This window comes from Canis lupus, chromosome 3 (genome assembly GCF_003254725.2).
Source record: "Canis lupus dingo isolate Sandy chromosome 3, ASM325472v2, whole genome shotgun sequence".
Lineage (NCBI taxonomy): Eukaryota > Metazoa > Chordata > Mammalia > Carnivora > Canidae > Canis > Canis lupus.
In genome coordinates, this window is record NC_064245.1 from 89,522,159 (window position 1) to 89,541,905 (window position 19,747).

Consider the following 19,747-nt stretch of genomic DNA (forward strand, 5'->3'; position numbering starts at 1 on the left):
TGTCTGTGTTTCAAACACTTAGCTTCTTTATGCTCACAACAGTCTTCTGAGTTAGAGGCTATTTTGATCCCCCATTTATACTTAAGAAAACGTGGGTTCATAGGAACTCATTCAATTGGTCATGTTCTTAGCACATGGCAAAGTAGGAAGTAGAATTCTGGTCTGGCACCAAAAATCTCATTTTATAAACATCGTGATACACTGTTTCTCAAATCCTATCATTTAAGTATACTGTGTGATGACTTGTTCTGTATATAATTAAGGCAAAAATGTTTTAGGAGAGGTAAAGATGGAGTGAAGAGGTATTTGAACACTAAATATATAATATACTTGGGCGAGAACAGCAACAACAAAAAAGAGTAAAAGGAATAGTTAATACCCAATAAGGCAGGTTACAAAAGCACATTAATGTTAAAAAAGCCCAAAGGAAAATATATAGAAACATTTTAATGGTTTTATGAGGTTAAAATAAATTTGCAAGAATTTAACCATTAAGGGAAAAGGAAATACTGTTGTAAATTGTTTTAAGTTGCCTGATCTTTTGACTCTACAAAGTCTGAAAACGTGCCTCCTGGATTTTCACAAAAGAAAAAAAAAATCTTCCTGTGTTACGTGGGAACACCTTCTGTAGGCTCCTGCTAGTTTAAAAAACGTCGACCTTCCTGCTACGAGGTCATAATTACAGGCTAAAATTATGAAGAATTTGCTCTAGTCTACTATAAACTCAAAATATTTTCAGATCCCAAGGCTAAACATTATATATTTTAGGGAATAGTCAACTCTGATTAACAGAGGCTCTTCATAATCACTATTAGAAAACTGTAGTTCAAAGCACATGGCTGCCTGGTGGCCAAAAAGCCATTTTCTCAGAGAAAGAGTCACAATAGCGTCTTAGGTGAGCCACTGGCAAACTTTTTCCTGTAAAGAAACAGATAGTAAGTGTCTGTTAAGCCAATGGGCAAAGTTAAGAATATTATACAGACTCCAGTATAATGAAGAGAAAACAAATTTCTACAAATGTTTTGCTGATGTAATTAAATACATCACAGTTGGTTACAATTCTTTGGTAATATAAATTTACTTAATGAGAATTATGGAAGTATTTTTAGAGGGATACTATTTCATTTAATTGGGATCCAACATAAGTAATTCCTATCATCAAATCAGTTGCTGAATTGAATACACAAAAAATCATTTTTAGCTCACTAGCAATACAAAACATGTGGCAGGTCCAATTGAGCTTCAGTCCAAAAAGGTGGTTATTCGATGTGAGAGGTCATAGTTTCCTAAAGGGTTACGTTAAAATTCAAAGGGATGTTGTAAAGATAGAAGCTCTGAGCTCCAAAGTGGCTGCTCTGTGACAGGCAGTAAATGTCTTCCTCAGTATTATCTACTGCTCTCTCCAGTTCTTCAGCTCTGAAATGCAATTCTGCAAAAGCGTTTAAAGAAAATTTAAATTCATTTCATTTTAACGTAAAATAAATTAGTACAAGATACGTTGCATATCCATTTCTTGCATGTGCTTATCTGTTGAACCAGATGGTCCTCATATATAGGATGAAGATAAGAGTAAGTAACATTTATTAAGTATTTACTATGTGCAGGCATTATTCCAAGTGTTTTACTTCATATTCTCACTTGATCCTCCTTGAACACTGTATTACCTAAGGGACAAGGATGTTGAGGGACAGAAAGGTTGAGTAACTTGCCCACGTGATGGTGGGGATGAGGGAAATGAAGTTAGGAAAGGTTACATAACCTGGGTGAGGTTACTCAGTTAGGAAAGGGTAGAGCTAGCACCCCAACCCAAGCAATCAGGGGCCAAAGCACGAGGCCTCTTACTAATTCACGAGTCCTAGGAAATTCACGGTAACAAAATGAAAATGATGCATATGAAAGGACGATGTAAACTGTAAAATAATGTATTAATATTCTTATTCGCTCTGCAACTATTTTTAATTGAAGATGGTGAATGTGGAAAACAACATACAGACATTCAGTCAAGAATCACTGGGCTGAATATAATCTGACTTGAGCCAAACCCTTTTATCTCCTTCTTTCCATAGTAATAGGATTCTTTCATTTCTCTTTCATGACTTGGGATACACTCTCCTCATATAAAAGGGAATAAAACAAAAGGGATATTTTTTACACTAAAATGACATGGAGATTCTATAATATATTTTCTATGTAAATACAGGAAAAACATTATGTAAAGAAGAACCTCTGAGTATAAACAGAGTTTGACTTTTCAGGAAGTACAGTGTCTGAAGAGATAGAAATACTACGTTACGTGTTGCTAACCAGTCACATCTTATTGTGTAAGAAGAATCAACTCAAAGCTGTGTGTTCCTCCTTATGATTGTAAGGTAACACAACTGAAAAATATTCTTAACGTGTGATTGCCCAAGCAGTATAATGAAAAATCATGAAAAATAAAATGTGAGTTTAATGCATTTTAAAGAGCATATCAGAATAAAATAACATCTAACAGCTTGTTTGTTCATTCCAAATTGCTTTATTTGGGGGATGAATCTCTTCAGAATTATAGCCATACCTCTTTTGTGTGTGCATGGATAAGTCTCACCTATATATTCCTCGTCTTTAGTGTCTTTGCCAGGATCTTAATTTTCATTTTTCTTTCTTAAACTATACTATGTGGAAAATAGGAGATTATGTATTATCTTACCTCAAAGAAGTTGATGAGGTTAAATAAGATAATACGTAAAACCCTTGGAGACTTTCGGTCCTGAAACAAGAGGGCATGGGCTCACAGATTCCCACTCTTCCTCTTTGAGTAAATGCCCTTTAAATACCCCAACAGGCAGTGACAAAAGGGCCCAGAGAGCTAGGAGAAGAAGAGGATGAACTGGCTAGGAAGCTTAGGAACTGAGGAATGACAGCACTGTGTCCTGGTTTTTCCTTCTTTCTCAGTGCCAGAAAAGGGCAAGCCTGTGAGAGTCCTAATGGGGAACCTGAACCCCTGATCCTTCCTAGGGCATCAGCTGGCTGAGACCTGCCTCCCAACTGCTGCTGCAAGATGATCACCGGGACACCAGTAGGGAAGTGGATCCACCCCCCAGGGAGGTGTTAGTGGAACCCAGCATTCCCCTGCCCTATGCACAGTGGCATGAGAGACCCAGGCCCAGAGTCTTGTGGCTCTCCATCATCCCCTCGTAGCCCCCACTCTCGCCCCCCAGCAGAAGATGACCCAGGATATTATTTCAGCTCCTTCAGGCAGCACAGTAGGGACTGAGTAGGAGCCCCAGCAGCACCAGGAGAGCAAAACAGACCAGAATTACATTGCAAAGGCTCTGAAAACTAAAGTCCACATAAGTAGGCCGGGACCTACATGCTAAATCTAAACACAGCGACTACAAGCTAAAATAGAAGATTTAAATAGGATCAAGAGTCTCCTAACATAGCCAAAATGTCCAAGATGCAATAGGAAAAATCACCCACCCATCATACAAAGAACCCAGAAAACCACAATTTGAATGAGAAAAGACAATTAACTGATGCTAATCAGATGGTGAAAGGGGATATCAAGACATTCTTAGGTGTGAAAATAAATTGTCTTGCCAGCAGACCTACCCTAAGGAAATGGCTAAAGGACATTCTTTAAGACAAAAAGAAATAATAAAGAATGGAATCTTAGAACATCGGGAAGAAAGTAAAAACAACGGAAAGAGTAAAGATATGGGTACAGACAGTATATTTTCCTTCTCTTTCCTTCTCAAATAAGTAAATCATATTTGATGATTACAGTGAAATTGTAATACTGTATGATGTTATTCTCAGTGTTTGTAGAGGAAATAGTGAAGACAATAGTATCATAAACGGTGAGAGTAAAGAGAAAGGGAGGTAAAGTTTCTGTGCTTCACTCAAACTGGTAAAATGTCAACATTAGCAGACTGTGATAAGTTATGTACATACAATGTAATACCTAAAACAGCCACAAAAAAAGTGTACAGACATACTCGAAAACACTATAGAGATATCAAAATGGAGTTCTGAAACATGTTCAAATAACCCGTAAAAACAAAAAACAAAAGAAAGAAAGAGAAAGAAAGAAAGAAAGAAAGAAGAAAGAAAGAAAGAAAGAAGAAAGGAAGGAAAACCACTAAAAACAAATAGAAAACAAAAAGAGAATGACAGACTTAGGCTCTAACATATTTCAATTATTACATCAAATATAAGTGATCTAATTGTGCCAACTCAAAGAAACAGATTGGCCGAGCAGATTGAAAATCACGACCCGACTGTGTGCTGTTTGTAAGAAACTCACTTGAAATATTATGAATAGGTAAGTAGAAAGTAAAAGGATGGAAAAATGTATACCATGCAAACCTTAATCAAAAGAAGGTAGGAGTGGTTATATACACATCAAATAAAGTGGATTTCAGAGCAAAGAAAATTACTAAAGACAGAAAAGGACATTGTATACTGATACTGTTATGTCTTCTGGCCAATCTGCCCAGAAGACGTAATGTTCCAAAATATTTATGCAAAATTATAGAGATGAAAATGCATTAGGGGTTAGGAGAGGTCGAGGGGAGGTGAAGAACACACATGGGGGAGAGTGGATGCGACTACAAAGAAGTAGCAAGAGGGAGCCTTAGGGAGATGGTTCAGTAAAGTATGTTGATTGTGGTGGTGGTTACATCACCAACCCACGCATGTGATAAAATTGCCTAGAGCTACACGCCCGCACGCAAATGCAGAATAATGGGTGAAATCTGAATTAATTCTGTGTGCTGTACCAGTGTCAATATCCTGGTTTTCATACTGTACACCAGTTCTGTAAAGTGCTAATAGTGGGGAGGCAGGGTGGTGAGTCCATGGGACTCCCCTCTACATTTCTTTGTGACTTCCTATGACTTGAAAAAAAAAAAGCAAAAACACCCAAGAACCCAAAATTACATCCTGAATTATTCCATCTGTCTAACATTGTTGACATCACGAGAAGGAAAAGTAAAAGTCTTTATTCCTAAACAGCATGTAGGGCTGAGGATTGCGTATAGAGACACTGGAGGGTAGAGACAGGAATGTCCTAAAGGAGTCCTAAGTATGGGCTTTGGGCTGAGAGAGAGAGAGAGGAGAGGTGTGGAAGATCCTGAGTGGGGAAGGAGGAAGGAGGAGAAGGAGAAGAGGGGAAGACTAGGGTAAGAAGGGGGCTAAAGGCCATAACTGGAGGAAGGGAAGTAATAGTAACTGAGAAGAACGTGAGGAGTGTGTGCGCGCAGGGCTGTACGAGAATAAGACTCGACAAAGTGTAGGAAGGATTTCCGGGGGAGAAAGGGTGCTGGCCATCCCGAGTGGATGCTATGGGAGCCAGAACTATTCAGGGGAGATATAAAGGAAACGTGTGCACGAAGAGGCAGACAGTGATCAGAGCTACACGTGGTGCAGGAAGCAGGACGACGGGACTGTCACGGATGGCCCGAGAGTTTTTTTTTTTGAGGAAGCTGTGGCTAGAACTCTACACGTGGAGGGGATTCCTGGCACTGTTCTCAATTAGCTGTGGGGACTTGGGAGAGCCCTGGAAGCCAGCTGAGCCTTTGGCTCTTGATCTGTGGAATGATGAGATGATTCTTCCAACATCCTTCAAGCTGTAACAGTCTATGATTTCATCGTCACTACATGGAACAAACAGGGAAAATGTGTTGAGAGGCTTTCTTCATTGTCACATCGTTGATAACAGCAAAGACTTAAAACGTCTTCGCTGGTGTGTGGTTTTTCACGTTAGGAAAAGCAAAGCAAAGGGCAAGTGCTGGTTGAGGTAGGCTGGTGGGAACAGGGCGGAAAACAGCAGAAAAGTTGAATACATGCTTTGCCCGTGAGATGTACAATGGTACAGCTGCTAAAGAAAATAGCTTAGCATTTCCGAAAGAAAGAAAGAAAGAAAGAAAGAAAGAAAGAAAGAAAGAAAGAAAGAAAGAAAGAAAAAGAAAACTGAATGCTGGCCATACAATGTAGCATTCCTAGATATTTATCCCCCAAAATAAGAATTTATTTCCACACGAGAGCCTGTACACAAGTTTTTTAGCAGCTTTATTTGTAGTAGCCAAATCCTGTAAACAGCCAAAATGGTCTACACCAGAAGAAGGATCTAGCAGTTGTACACCGAGAACCATGGAATACGACTGACAATAACAAGCAACACGCTGTTGACTCAACAGCATGGGTGGACCTCGGAGGCCTTGGGTTGACCGAAAAAGCTAGTCTCAAAAAGCCATTTACCATATGGTTACATTTAAAAGAATGTTCTCAAAAATGATGAAATCTCAGAGATGGAGAACCAATCAGTGGTTGCCAAGTGGCAGAAATGGTTAAGAGGAGGAGCGTGGAGCCCTTCGCGGCGATGAAGTAGTCCTGCACCTTGACTGGAGCGGTGATGATACAAATCAATGTCGGGGAACCACACACACACACACACACACACACACACACTGTACCAAGTACATGCTTGTGTTGTGATATTGTGCTGTATTGATTTCGATACTGTTGTACAACTAAGACGGAGCCATTGAAGGAAACTGGGTGAAGTGTACCCAGCAGCTCTTTGTGCTACCTCTGACAAGTCCTGTGAGGCTGTAATTAATTCAAAATAGAAAAGTTACAAGCAAAAAAATAATAAATAAATAAAATAAAATAAAATAAAATAAAATAAAATAAAATAAAATAAAATGAAAAGTTACAAGCAGTGTCAACATCTAGAAGGTGGTCATAGCATTGCCAATAAAAACGCTGGCTTTGTACTTGATTTGCCTGAATTTCAATCTAGGTTATACAACTTAATAGTTTTATGACCTTGGCTTAAATGTTCATCCTTTTTGGGAGCATCTGCCTTTGGCTCAGGGCATGACCCCGGGGTCCCGGGATCGAGTCCCACGTCGGGCTCCCTGCATGGAGCCTGCTTCACCCTCTGCCTGTGTCTCTGTCTCTTTCTCTGGGTCGCTTATGAATAAATAAATAAAATCATTTTTAAAAAGTTATTTTTTATTACTCTCTAATACTGGGATCATCCTAGTACTTATTTCAAGAGATTATCCTGATGTTTAAGTGAATTGATGTAAGTTAATTGCTTAGAATGTGGCAAGGCACATACAAAGTGCTCAATGAATATTATCCATCATTACAGATAAATTTTATATTATGGTTATAATGATTCTTGTAAGTGTTATTGTTTCTCCATCTGGTTACTTTCTTCTCTTTCTCTCTCTCTCTTTTTGAAAAGGGACTTTTTATTACTTTCACATACAGAAAATTCAAGTGTCCACTCAGGCCAGTTCACTAGCCTTTGCCTTTTCCACCGTGGCAATGGGAGCCACCGGCTTTGAACCCAGAATGTTGCCTCCCTGGTGATGGCAGATCTCATCAAATCGGTCACTGTAATTGATCCTGATGGCTTCCATCAGCTGAGTCAGAGCTCCTTTGTCTTCTGAATTAGTCTGTGTGGAGGTGACAGTGGTGCTGGTCTTCCTGTGGACCAGACGCCCCAGCCTGGCTTCCCTCTGACAGTACGGATAGGGAACCCCGATCATATGACACAGGGCAGGCACGAAGACAACCAGCTCAGTGGGATCCACGTCACACGCCATCACTACCAGCTGAGCCTTCTTGTTTTCCACCAAGGTGGTGACCGTATTAACCCCAACCCCAAGGACAGGTGGCCTTTTAGTCAGGACATTCTCTTTGCCAGCAGCTTTCTTCTCAAGCCAGCCAACAATCTCTGCTGCTTCTCTTGCTTTGTCTCTGGTCTGGACTGGGGGGCCAGCTTAAGCAGTCGGGTAGCTGCTTGGCGGTCCAAGGCCTGGGTGAACTGGTTAATTGTGGGAGGCATTTTTAGATGTTTATTGAGAAAAATCTCTTACTGCTGCAGCCAGATGTAGCAAGGCCATCTGACAAAGTGGGTGAGGTCTCTTTTGGGCTGGATGTCTTGTCAGATGCCAAAATACTTGAGCCATTTCTCAAACAGGGGATTGACTGCCTTTTGGCCTCCTGCTTCTTCACAACAACAGGGCGGGGGCCACTTTCTTCCCCTTAGCCTTCTTTCCTTTGGGCGTCTTGGATGGCTGGAGGAGAGAGATGTTTGTTGGTTTTTTTAGCACAAAGTTGAATTTGGGGCATACCGTTAGGTACTGTGTATACATTTACGTATGCTAAATGTGTGACGGTCTTCATGTTATTTTCCTGACGTTTGTACATACCTATCTGCTCTTATTGCATTGCATTTCAGAACTTGGGGGCTATTTTATCTACTCCTTTCTTTCCTATCCAGTTTTACTTTATACATTTTGACACCTTTCCTATTTTGGGAGGAGAGGGACAGAGGGAGAGAGATGATCTTAAGCAGACTCCACACCCATCGTAGAGCCCAATGCGGAGCTCAATCTAATGGCCTGAGCCCTGAGCCAAAATCAAGAGTCGTTGGCTCAACCAACTGAGCCACCCGGGTGCCCCTTGACACTCTTTTCTAATTTTTTTTTTTTTGAAATGAGGGAAGATTTTTATAATGAAAAATAAAAATTATAGGAGTGTAAAGGAAGAAACTTAGTAAAAGCACAGCTGCTTATACAACTGTTAACTAGAGCATGCGGCACTTGAAGAAGGTATATTACCACTTCAACATGGAGGGATTATGTGATTTAGTTCAGAAAAAATGTATGTTGAGCCCTGTTAGGTACTTGGTATGGGTATAGATGCCAGAGAAGCAAAGATAGAAAGATATAAATCTTCCCCTCGGGAAGCCTATAGGCCAGCAGAGAGGCAATAGCAAAGTAAGACATTAGGAATCACTCAGGTGCATGTGATGAGAAAAACATGTATAGCTGTGTGACAGAAATGAGAAGCACAATGCTGTCCTATGACACCAGGGAAGACAGGACAATGAGTAGGATTTGAAGGATTGAGAAGAGTATTTCTGCTGCACAATTTGAATGATTATAGATAAAAACAACATAAAACCATGACCAAATCTTTTATCCCATAAGAAAATATATTACCTCACATAACAACAAACCCTGAGGCAGAATAGCCCCAGAACTGGTAAAGCATGTGTGTATGTGTGTGTATCTTAACACGGTTTCATAAAACTCTTACAGAAAACTCATAATATTATTTATTCCTCTCACTCATGCTTCATGTCCACTCTGGGTCAGTTGTGCTCTGCTGCATGTCATCTTCTCATCACCTTCACTTCAGGAACCAGACCCCCTGAACATCCTGTCCCTAAAACCCCTAAAACATTTGTGATCATTACACTACAGGGAAAAGAGTGCATGGAGATTCTCCCCTGGCTCTTGAACATGACAGACGTGCGACATCCATGACGTCTCACATTTCTTTGGCCATATAAATTCACATGGCCATATATATATGAAGAGAGAAAGAGAGATTTATTATGAGGAATTGACTCACATAATTACGGAGGCTGACAAGTCCCACGATCTGCAGGCAGCAAGCTAGAGATCCAGGAGAGCTGATGGTGTGAGTTCCAATCTGAAAGCCAGCAGACTCAAGACCCAGGAAGAACAGATGTTTCCGTTCAAGCCTGAAGGCAGGAAAACAAACAAACAAACAAACACAATGTTCCAGCTCAAAGCAGTCATGAAAGAAGGAATTCTCACTTATTCAGGGGAAAGTCAGTCTTTTTGTTGGATTCAGGTCTTCAACTAATTGGATGAGGCCCTCCTGCATTAGGGAGGACAATCTGCTTTACTTAGTCTTTCAATTTAAATGTTAAATTCATCTAAAAACATCCTCACGGGAAAATCTAGAATAATGGTTGACCAAATATCTGGGCACCTCATGTCCCAGTCAAGTTGACACACTCCCCAAAGTATTTATACTTAATTAATTCAGGGTGCACTTGGGCATCAGAATTTTTGAAAGCTCCCACATGATCTAATGTGCAGCCAAGATTGAGAACCACCATCCAAGAGGGTGGTGTCCCATACAGGAGACTTGGGGAATATGGAGACCAGTCCTAGGATTTCCTAATTTAGCAAACAGGGTATCCCCCCACCCCACCCCTCAATTTCCTGACCATCTTAGTATCAGGATTTGCTACTCTTAATACTGAATATAGAGAGGAAAAAAAAATCCTATTTCTTCCTCTAATTTGGAGTCCATGGAGACATAAGAAATAGGTCATGAGGTGGGGGGATCTACAAATCAATATGTCATTAATAACAGAAAGAGCCATGTTCAATAATAATTTACTCAGACATTATTTTCTCTTAATATAATACATGTTTTAACTTTGGGAGTACAGCAGGAACCAAATGAGAAATCTTTACTCCAGAACCAATTAAATGAATAAACACTACTCTCGCACCCACCCAGGAAAATAGAGACTGTGAGATAATTTACTTAAGATTGGCAATGAAATCTAAATATGAGTCAAGGGTGCTTTATAAAAATACTTCTTAAAACATTTTTGTGAACACAGACATATATATGATTGCTTTTTCTCTGAGACAATTTCCATTTCAGAATTTCGTGTGTGCGCTTGTACCTGACAAACCTATCTGATGGGCATATATATGATCTATATCATATAAGTAGATGGTATTTTGCTATTTATGCATTTTGCCCAGTCAGTGCCTTTTAATTAATTCACAACAATGATTTTTCATGTAATTATCTGCTTGATATTGCCATAAACATAATGTAATATTATTAACATTTGCAGGTATGAGGGTCTACAGTACACATATTTTACTTTCCTTCAAGTGTTAGACAAAGACATTCATTTTTATTTATGGATATAGATTAAAACTTATTAACTCTATCTACTCAGGAAAGGAATGTGAAGAAGTACTCAAAGTCTTTAAAGATCTTTTTTTTTAAAAAAAAAAACTCCATTTTAATCACAGATGAGATGGATTCATAAATTGAAACCTGCTTAATTGGCAATTAAAAGCTGTAGGACAATGTTGTTTCTCTGCTTTCTCAGAATTAAGTCCCAGCTGTTTTTGAGAAAGCAACCAGAAGATTGAGAGAAACTGCCAAGTATCCCGGGGAGAAATTGGGAGTAAAAAGTCACATTAGCTTCCATTATTCTAAAATCATTGTGCTACCAGCAGTAACTGTAAATACTGTAAATGGTTGAAAAGAACTCGAGTTTTAAAGTTAACCTGCTTTTCGCTGGGAAAAGTATCACCCTTTTCTGAGTCTAGACTTCGATCAGACCAACAAATTTTAAAAGTAAATTTGAGGGTGGCTCAGTCAGTTAAGTGTCTGCATTCGGCTCAGGTCATGATCCCGGGGTCCCTGGATCCAGCCCTGCATCGGGCTCCCTGCCCAGCGGGGAGTCTGCTTCTCCCTCTCCCTCTCCTCCTGCCCCTGCTCATGTGCTCTCTCTCTCTCCAATAAATACAACTTAAAAAAATGATAAATTTGAGGCAGTATTTGTGATTCATAATGCTTCCAGTTAATAATAATAATTCATAATGTTCACCAGTTAAGCATTAAATGTTCAAACATTTAATTTGAGGAATGCCTTATTTGTACTAAGAAATGTCACTGCAGCCACTGGGAACGTCTACATTATAATGTAATAACTCCCCTCTCTCTATGGCTCGTAACAACAGAAGTTTTTTCTCTCCTATCGACCTATCTGTTGGGGGTCAGCTGTGGTTTTGCTTCCTCCTTGGTTACTCTCTCTGGTTTCAGGCTAACGGAGCAGCTACTGTCCCAAACATTGCTGGTCATCACGGAGTGTCACATAGCAACACAGAGCTCCATCCCAGACGTCAGTCCCACTTTCACCATAAGCCACTGGCCAGGTCTGGTCACGTGATCCACTAGGCAACAGGTAGGAGAGAATCTATAATCTTCTCTGTGGTATGAGGTTAAAACCCAGAAATGCTCTGTGAATTGCATTACAGATTAGCACTTTCAGGTCAGCAAGTATTCAACTCACTCTACTTCCCTTGTGCAAAATATGTTCAACTCCTTCCTAAACAAGTGAGTCCAAGGGTCCCATTTTGCCTCTGTGTCAAGCTCAAAGCATAGGCTTTCTGGGTTCATCGTAGTAGACTCCACATTAAACTCCAGGGTGAACTCTCTTGCTCTGGAAACCATTGAACTCAAAAGGTAAGTCACCTGTGCATGCTCTCCAAGTACACAGTAGGAGAACCGGGGCACAGTGGCTGCACTAAACTCTCCATTTGGGGAGGGGTCAAATGGCTGGTGCATTGGAGAAACTAATGTGACCCACAATAATCCTGAAGACCTACCTGGCAGAGATGGGGAGGACCTTCCACCTTGGGAAAGGACAATGGAATAGGAATGCTCCTTCGTTAGACACTGATTTTGCATAAATAAATAAATAAATAAATAAATAAATAAATAAATAAGAAACTGATTTTGTTTCCTAGCAGAGGAGTTTCAAATGGGTTACTTTTCTCGAGGGTCTTTGACTCTACACTGTTTGCAACATGTGGAGTGGGCATTGGACAAGAATAAGTCTTCTTCATGGGCTGAATGCCTTCCTCACTCAGCTGCATGCTTAGTAAAAGAGGAACTGAGGGTCGTTTCGAGTTTCTTAGAGTCTCAGACATTTATAATGTGGGATCATATTTTCTTTGTGCAATTTTCTTAATAATGTTCCAGTGCTTTTTAATCTATTTGGTACAGTCGGTGACGTGTGGTGATAGCTGCCTATGTTTCTTTTCTGCACAGGTGTTTAGATTGGCTCTGTTTTTTTTTTTTTTTAACTTCCTCACAGCCACACCTCCCACTCTCAATATAATTATGAGTAGCAAACTAGGGCCTTCCAGGATTAGGAGGGGAAGACTCGCAGTTAGCCTTTCTCCACTGATTCATTTTAATTATACAAAACCATAATAATCCACTCACACTTAACAAAGTGTTAAATTAACCCATCAATAATAAACATGACCAGATTAGTCTAGGGGACGAGAGAAGAAATGGAGATGTATAGATATTTTAAAATTATAAATAAAGCTAACTGTTAAATAAATATACCATAGCCTCCTATCCTGACCTTGACATTAATGCAGCAAAATTGAAAAAACATGTATAAAACTGTGGTTTTCATTGACTGAAATAAGAAAAACAGCAAGGACAACTGTATTAATTATTATGGATTGTAGTTGAGAGCTTTGCTGATGGGCTGGATATGTTTACATTAGTAATGAAAAATAGATAATTTAAAAAAAATAGATAATTTATGAAGTATTACATATTTTGAGAGAAAATCATTTTTCCCTTAACTAATATTGTTACAGTCAAAAATTTCCACATCATTTGTGTATCACTGACAGTTGTGTCAAATTAGATTACCATATACTGTTTAGATATTTTCTTTTCCTGTATAAATTTCAACTTTGAAACCTGTGCTCTGTAGAAGCATTAGTAACTGAAATCATCATCAAATTTTGTAAAGCAATATCTAAATTCAGAAATGAGCTATGGATTTTACATGTTATGCTCAAACAATGTAAAGAGGTCCCTTAGACAAATGATTAGACGACAGAAAATATTTAAAATATCTTAATTTTATATATTGAATTGTTATTTCTATTGCAATTTCAGCATTTTTTGTATTTATATCCAACTGTATCATTTAAGTTCTTTCAAATTTTAAAAGTCAGATATTATAAAGCAAACCCAAAAGAGCAGTGTTTGTTCAATTTTTCCAAATTTCTATTTTATTCTATCAAGATTATATTTTAATTGTTGTTTAAGGGTACAAAGTTGTAACAAGTAATAAATAAGCCTTAGAAATACATTGTTTGCACACATACACACATAAAAAACATACAGTGCACAGTTTATTTTATTATTTTATTTTTAAAAAGATTTTTATTGATTTATTCATGAGAGACACAGAGAGAGAGGGGAGCAGAGACACAGGCAGAGGGAGAAGCAGGCTCCATGCAGGGAGCCCGATGTGGGACTCGATCCCAGGACCCCGGGGTCACGGCCTGAGCAGAAGGCAGACGCTCAACTGCTGAGCCACCCAGGGATCAGCCTACAGTGCACAGTTTAATGACTAGAGACAACAGTAGTGAATTAAAATGACATAATGTGGTAAATATTACAGTGGTAATCATATTGCAATATATAAATATATCAAAGTAACACAGGTGTGCCTTAAACTTCACACAATTTTTATGTCAAATTTATCCCATAAAATATAAAAGACTTTATTTTAATCTTAAAATGGCAAGAAATACAAGTCAACAATAAAAAGTAAAGATAATCTGATTACAGAGGGGCACAGGATTTGGATAAACACTTCTCTTCTCCGTAGAAGATGTACTACTTGCCAATAAACATTTGAAAAGATGCTCAACATCTTTAGTCATCAGGGAAATGCAAACCCAAACCACAATGCCAATCTACTTCATAGACACTAAGATGGCTAAACTAAAAAAGACAACCCATGACAAGGTTTAGCAAGGATATGGAGAAATTGGAACTGTTATGCATTGCTTATGGGAATGTAAAATGATGACCCTATTTTATTTTATTATTTTTTAAAGATTTTATTTGTTTATTTGTTCATGAGAGACACACACAGAGAGAGAGGCAGAGACACAGGCAGAGGGAGAAGCAGGCTCCACGCAGGGAGCCCGATGCAGGACTTGATCCCGGGACCCCGGGGTCACGCCCTGAGCTGAAGGCAGGTGCTCAGCCACTGAGCACCCTCAGGTGCCCTCGATGCCACTATTTAAAAAAAAATTGTTTGGCAGTTCCCCCAAAAGCTATAACAGAGTTATCGTATGATCCAGGAATCCACCCCTAGGTATAAATCCAAGACCACTGAAAATATGTGTCCACACTAAAACTTGTACACAAATGTTCAAAATGACATTTTTCATAATGGCCAAAATTGGGACAACCAAAATGTCTATCGACTGATGAACGTGTGATTAACATGTGGTATATCCATACGACTAAATATGTTTAGTTTATCAAAGGAAGTTCTGATCTATCCTACAACATGCAACTGGGACACAGCGAGAAGGCAGACATAAAAGGGGCATATTCCTATTTATATGGAGTGTTCAGAAAAGAGACATCCACAGAGGCGGAAAGTAGTGACTTAGAAGGGTGGAGGGAGGAAGAGGAGGGGCTTCTTTTTGGAGTGAGGAGATGCTCTGAAATTAAATAGTGAGTATGATTGCACAACTCTGAATATACTAAAAACTACTGAATTGTATACTTGAAAAAGGTGAACTTTATAGTATGTGAATTATATCTTAATAAAGCTGTTATTCAAAAATATGACAAAAATTAGACTATGGTGATGGTTGCACAACTCTGAATATACTAAAAACCATTGAACCGATCACTTTGAATGGGTGAATTTTATGACATGTGAAATTATCTCAATAAGTCAGTGAAAAGAAATGGCCAGAAAACAGTCCCTATAGAGATGTGTGATTTCTTGTAATATTCTTACTGCTTTATAGGCCTAAAAATATTTTTTTCTTCCTTGTTGTAAAATCTTATATTTTGTCGCAATGTCATTTTTGCTTCATATTTCATGTGTAGCTTTTGGTGAAATTTAAAAACACATCTTAAAAAATTGCAATATGTACTTTTGTTTGACTTTTAAAAAGTGAAACAGCCAAATTTAGATTTCTCTGGGCTTTTCTGGTAAGCTTCTGCTAACCTTATTATCAACAAGCAACAGTTCATGACAAATAACTTATAGCACATTTCAGTATTAATTTAAATTTTCACCTAAGATCATGTCTTGCTCTTGATTTGAGGGCTAGTCTCCTGTTAATTTCCTCTTATCTTCTAAACATTTCACATCTCGCCTAATGAGATCTAAATGCTTTAACAGTATTTCGTTGGCATTATCATCATGTGTACAAGTGTATTTATAAGGTCAAAGTTTTCAATTTGTCTATCAAGTTATTTGTTCCATCTCTGGGTGAATTAAAATAAAAACAAAAACAAAACCCCATATGTGGTCTCTGGATTTTTCTAAAGAACATTAGAGTCATGCTATTGGTAATCGGCAGCCCTGTCTCCTAGCAACGAAATCTAACTGTATATGCTGTACATGGGCCTGGGATTTTGGCTCCGATTCTAACTTGTATACACTTTTAATTACCAATTATGTTAGCACCAGGATCATAGGCACAGCAAATCTTTTATATCAATGCTGAAAATTGAAATTTTTTTTGTAGTGCTTAGGCCAGAATGTGTGCGTTTTACAACAGGTGTAAAACAAACGAGATCCACCCCATTGTTTTCTTCTGGGAGCCCAGCAATAACTATAATGAATGCTTGTTGTTTAATATAATTTTTATCCCTGGTACAAAGTTAGATAGTATTTCCCTCGCATAATTATTTATAATTGTTTGTTTTACCTTATTACACATTAAACTAGTACTCTCATTTTGACTTCCCCATCCCAGACACTTAGTTTATAAAATCTGCTTTACGTGATCAGCTATTGCTTAAACAAAGTTAGAAATTTCTTTTTTTTTTAGAAATAATTTCTAATAAACTGAACTTTTTGCTTTCTTTTGTGTTAATATTATTCCCTTGGTGCCACCAAAATCATTATTATGCTCTACTGATATTGAGCATATGATATTATTCTATTCTGGATGGCCGTTAACATATTGGCATTTACTTATCTTTGTTGCCTGTTACTTATTGACTGGTGTTTACTCGAACTTTTTGAGTGCTAGTAATTGCATTTGTGAATTATTTTAATTTTTTTTTATCAGAAAGTGGCATTTTGTGTTTCTTTGAACCAAAAACGTATTTCTAGTCATGGATACCTTCAGTGATCAAGGCTGAACTTAAAGCTTAGTTAGGCAACATGAAAATGCAGTCTCAATATTCTTTGCCACAGATTGAGAATACAAGTACCAATATCTACAATTTTTCTCCATTTAAAATAATTTTATTGTAAAAGTAAATACTAAATTTTCTGATATATACATCCAAGTAAAAAATCATAATAATTAATTTGAGTCAGATTGTGTTTTGCTAAAACCCTCTCATGCTGTCAGAAGGAGGTGACGGCCATTTTCTGGCATCACAATCCAAGAAACAGTAACACTCCAGGGATTTTTGTCTTTTCCTTCAATTTGCTTGGTTGATAAATGCACTTTTCACCATCCTTTAATACGGTGACCAGAGTGGTATCTGTTTCTTCTAAGTTGTGAATTTGATGTGAACAATTCTCTTTTTCATTCTCATTGCTTTGGGGTGATAATTCACATTTTCTTTAATTAAAGAACATGATGTGGTTGGGATTTCATCTGACCTGTTTAAATTGTTGATTTGATTGGAAAAAGCTTCTTGCTCATCTTTAATGTTTTGATCAGTAAATCTTACTCAAGTAAAGACTGAAATGCCTCATCACAATTTTATGCAAAGCATGCTCAAGAAGAGTCATTTCACTTGCATTCTTTCCAGTTCTTTTTTTTTTAGGCAGATAACTCCTTTGAAGATTTTCCATTTTCTTTTTCTTTTTCTGATCTGTGCTTTTATGTTATCTCATCCTATCACAATCTCGACTTGTGCATTCTAAGGAATTAAAAATAAAACATAGCTTATTATTCAAAATTCACAAAATGTTAACACCTCATCCAAAAGCATAAGTGAAAGAAAATGAAAAACACTGAAAGTTACAAGTATGTTTTCAAGAAGTCATTTTTCTAAATCATTCAAAATTATATATTAAATTTAAAGACATACTCTTTTGTTACATAGGTGGTATATTTTAAAATAAACAATTTAGGGGGGCCTGGGTGGCTCAGTTACCTAAGTGTCCAATTCTTGATCTCAGCTCAGATCATGATCTCAGGGTCTTGAGATCAAGCCCCACGTTAGGCTCAGTGCTGAGCATGGAGCCTGCTTAGGATTCTCTCTCTCTCTGCCCCTCTCCCACCTGAAATTTTTTTTAAATAAAAAAACTTAAGTCAAGATTCTTTAAAGTGAAATTAAAAGCAATTTAGCATTCAGTGTCCATCCACAGTTGCCAACATAAGAATTAGTGTCATTTTTTAGATGCTATGGATGTCCATAAGTACAGTCCACAGACATACAGACATAACATATACAAATATATTTTAGGGCAATATGAATATTTTAGTATTGAGAAGCATTGTTCAGCTATGAGGAACTCAACCATGTGTGGTTTACTCAATGTTATCATTTATGCTCCTCTATCTAGAATTGTGTATTGATGTATTTTTTGTAGTACACTTATTGCATAAGTATCTCAATGACAAGTGAAGAGTCCAGTAAATTCCAAACTTACAGTGCTATTTTCTATGTGCAATTCATATCAGTAGTTTATTGCCTACTAGTAGCAATTCCCCTCCTAAACATACCCAGATGTCCATGTGAGTATTTTTCTCCCCTGTGCAGCATGCAGGAATGGAGAAAAGATGACCATCATCGCCAACTCTGGGGACACTTTCTTATTGCCTTGCATAAATCGTCATTTTTCAATCCCATGGTCTCACAACAATTCAGAACTAATTTCAGCATGCCTAGAATGGTAGGCCAGAAGTTTTCTGTCTCCCACTGGTTATAAATAGTTGACATCTAATTACCTATGTAACTTCTAACAAACCTGACAGCCAGTCCTACAAACTCCAGGGGCACCCTCCTTAAAATCAAGCTGGCACGTCATCTTGTACTGCCTACAGGAAAGACAAAATGAAAATGCGCCGGTGTTGTGCATTAGTTCCTGATCAGCCAACCCAAGAGCACACGTGTGATTTGACCAAGCGGAGGTGCTCTCCTTGGACTTTCAAACTTGATTAGAGCAATACATACTGGAGCTGGTTGATACTCATCCCTCTAGGGACCAGTTTCTACAGACACTCCCTTTGGATTCCTCCTACATAGACCCATGGATCCATTCTGTTTCCTTTTCAGGCTTGATTTTTCAGCTTTTCCTTCGATCCTTAGAGTCCTGTTGTATCTTTGCAATAAAGTGATTCTTGGTTTAAGTTAATCAGAGTCTTTAATATTTTAGATTATCGTTTTGCAAATACTCTCTTTCCTTTTCCTCCCACTGTGGGCACAATGTATTTCCTCATTCTATTGATACTGAACTTGGCTGTGTGGCTTGTGTTGGCTAAAGGAAGCAAGCCCAAGCCAAGGCCAGCCTAGGTCAGCCAATACGCAGCTGATCTACAGATGTGTGAACATGGAAAAGTAATTGTTGTCTTGAGTCACATGTTTGGGGATGACTTAACAAAATATGTAATTTTGGTAATATGTTACTGTTTGTGTTACTTGCAAATACCTGACATTACTTCCTTTTGCAAAACCAACATCACAGAGGGATGGAGGACAGGCTAAAGCCAGAAGTCTTGCTGCCAAATTCAGCTCCAGCTCCTGCTATGAGACAGGCCTGTGTCCAAATCATACTTGCCGTGTGACCAAGACAGCAGCTGAAATCTAGCAGGTCAGTTTTCTGGTACTTTTTATTGAGCAATAACTGCATATAACACATCTCTCAAGAAGTCTTGTTAGTGGGTTGAGAAAAAGTAATACGGATATGAGTAATGCCACTCTTAAGGACTTGTTCACTAAAAAGCACATTTAGATCCATCTTCTTAAGTAAAACATGTTACTCTAGTATAGCTCTAAAATATTCAACTTGGAAAAAGCAGCTTGAAGAGACTTTAAAAAATGTTTTTAAAATGTGTTTATAGAAGCATTCAGAGCAGGTAATCAGATGCTATTTCCATTCCTGCACTCTTAGTGGAATGAT

General features: G+C 38.2%; 1 pseudogene; it reads right to left on the reverse strand.

Annotated features, from left to right (window-relative positions):
- Positions 1 to 7,283: 7,283 nt before the first annotated feature.
- Positions 7,284 to 19,747, reverse strand: part of LOC112653509 (60S ribosomal protein L7a-like) — a 28,609-nt pseudogene continuing 16,145 nt past the window's right edge.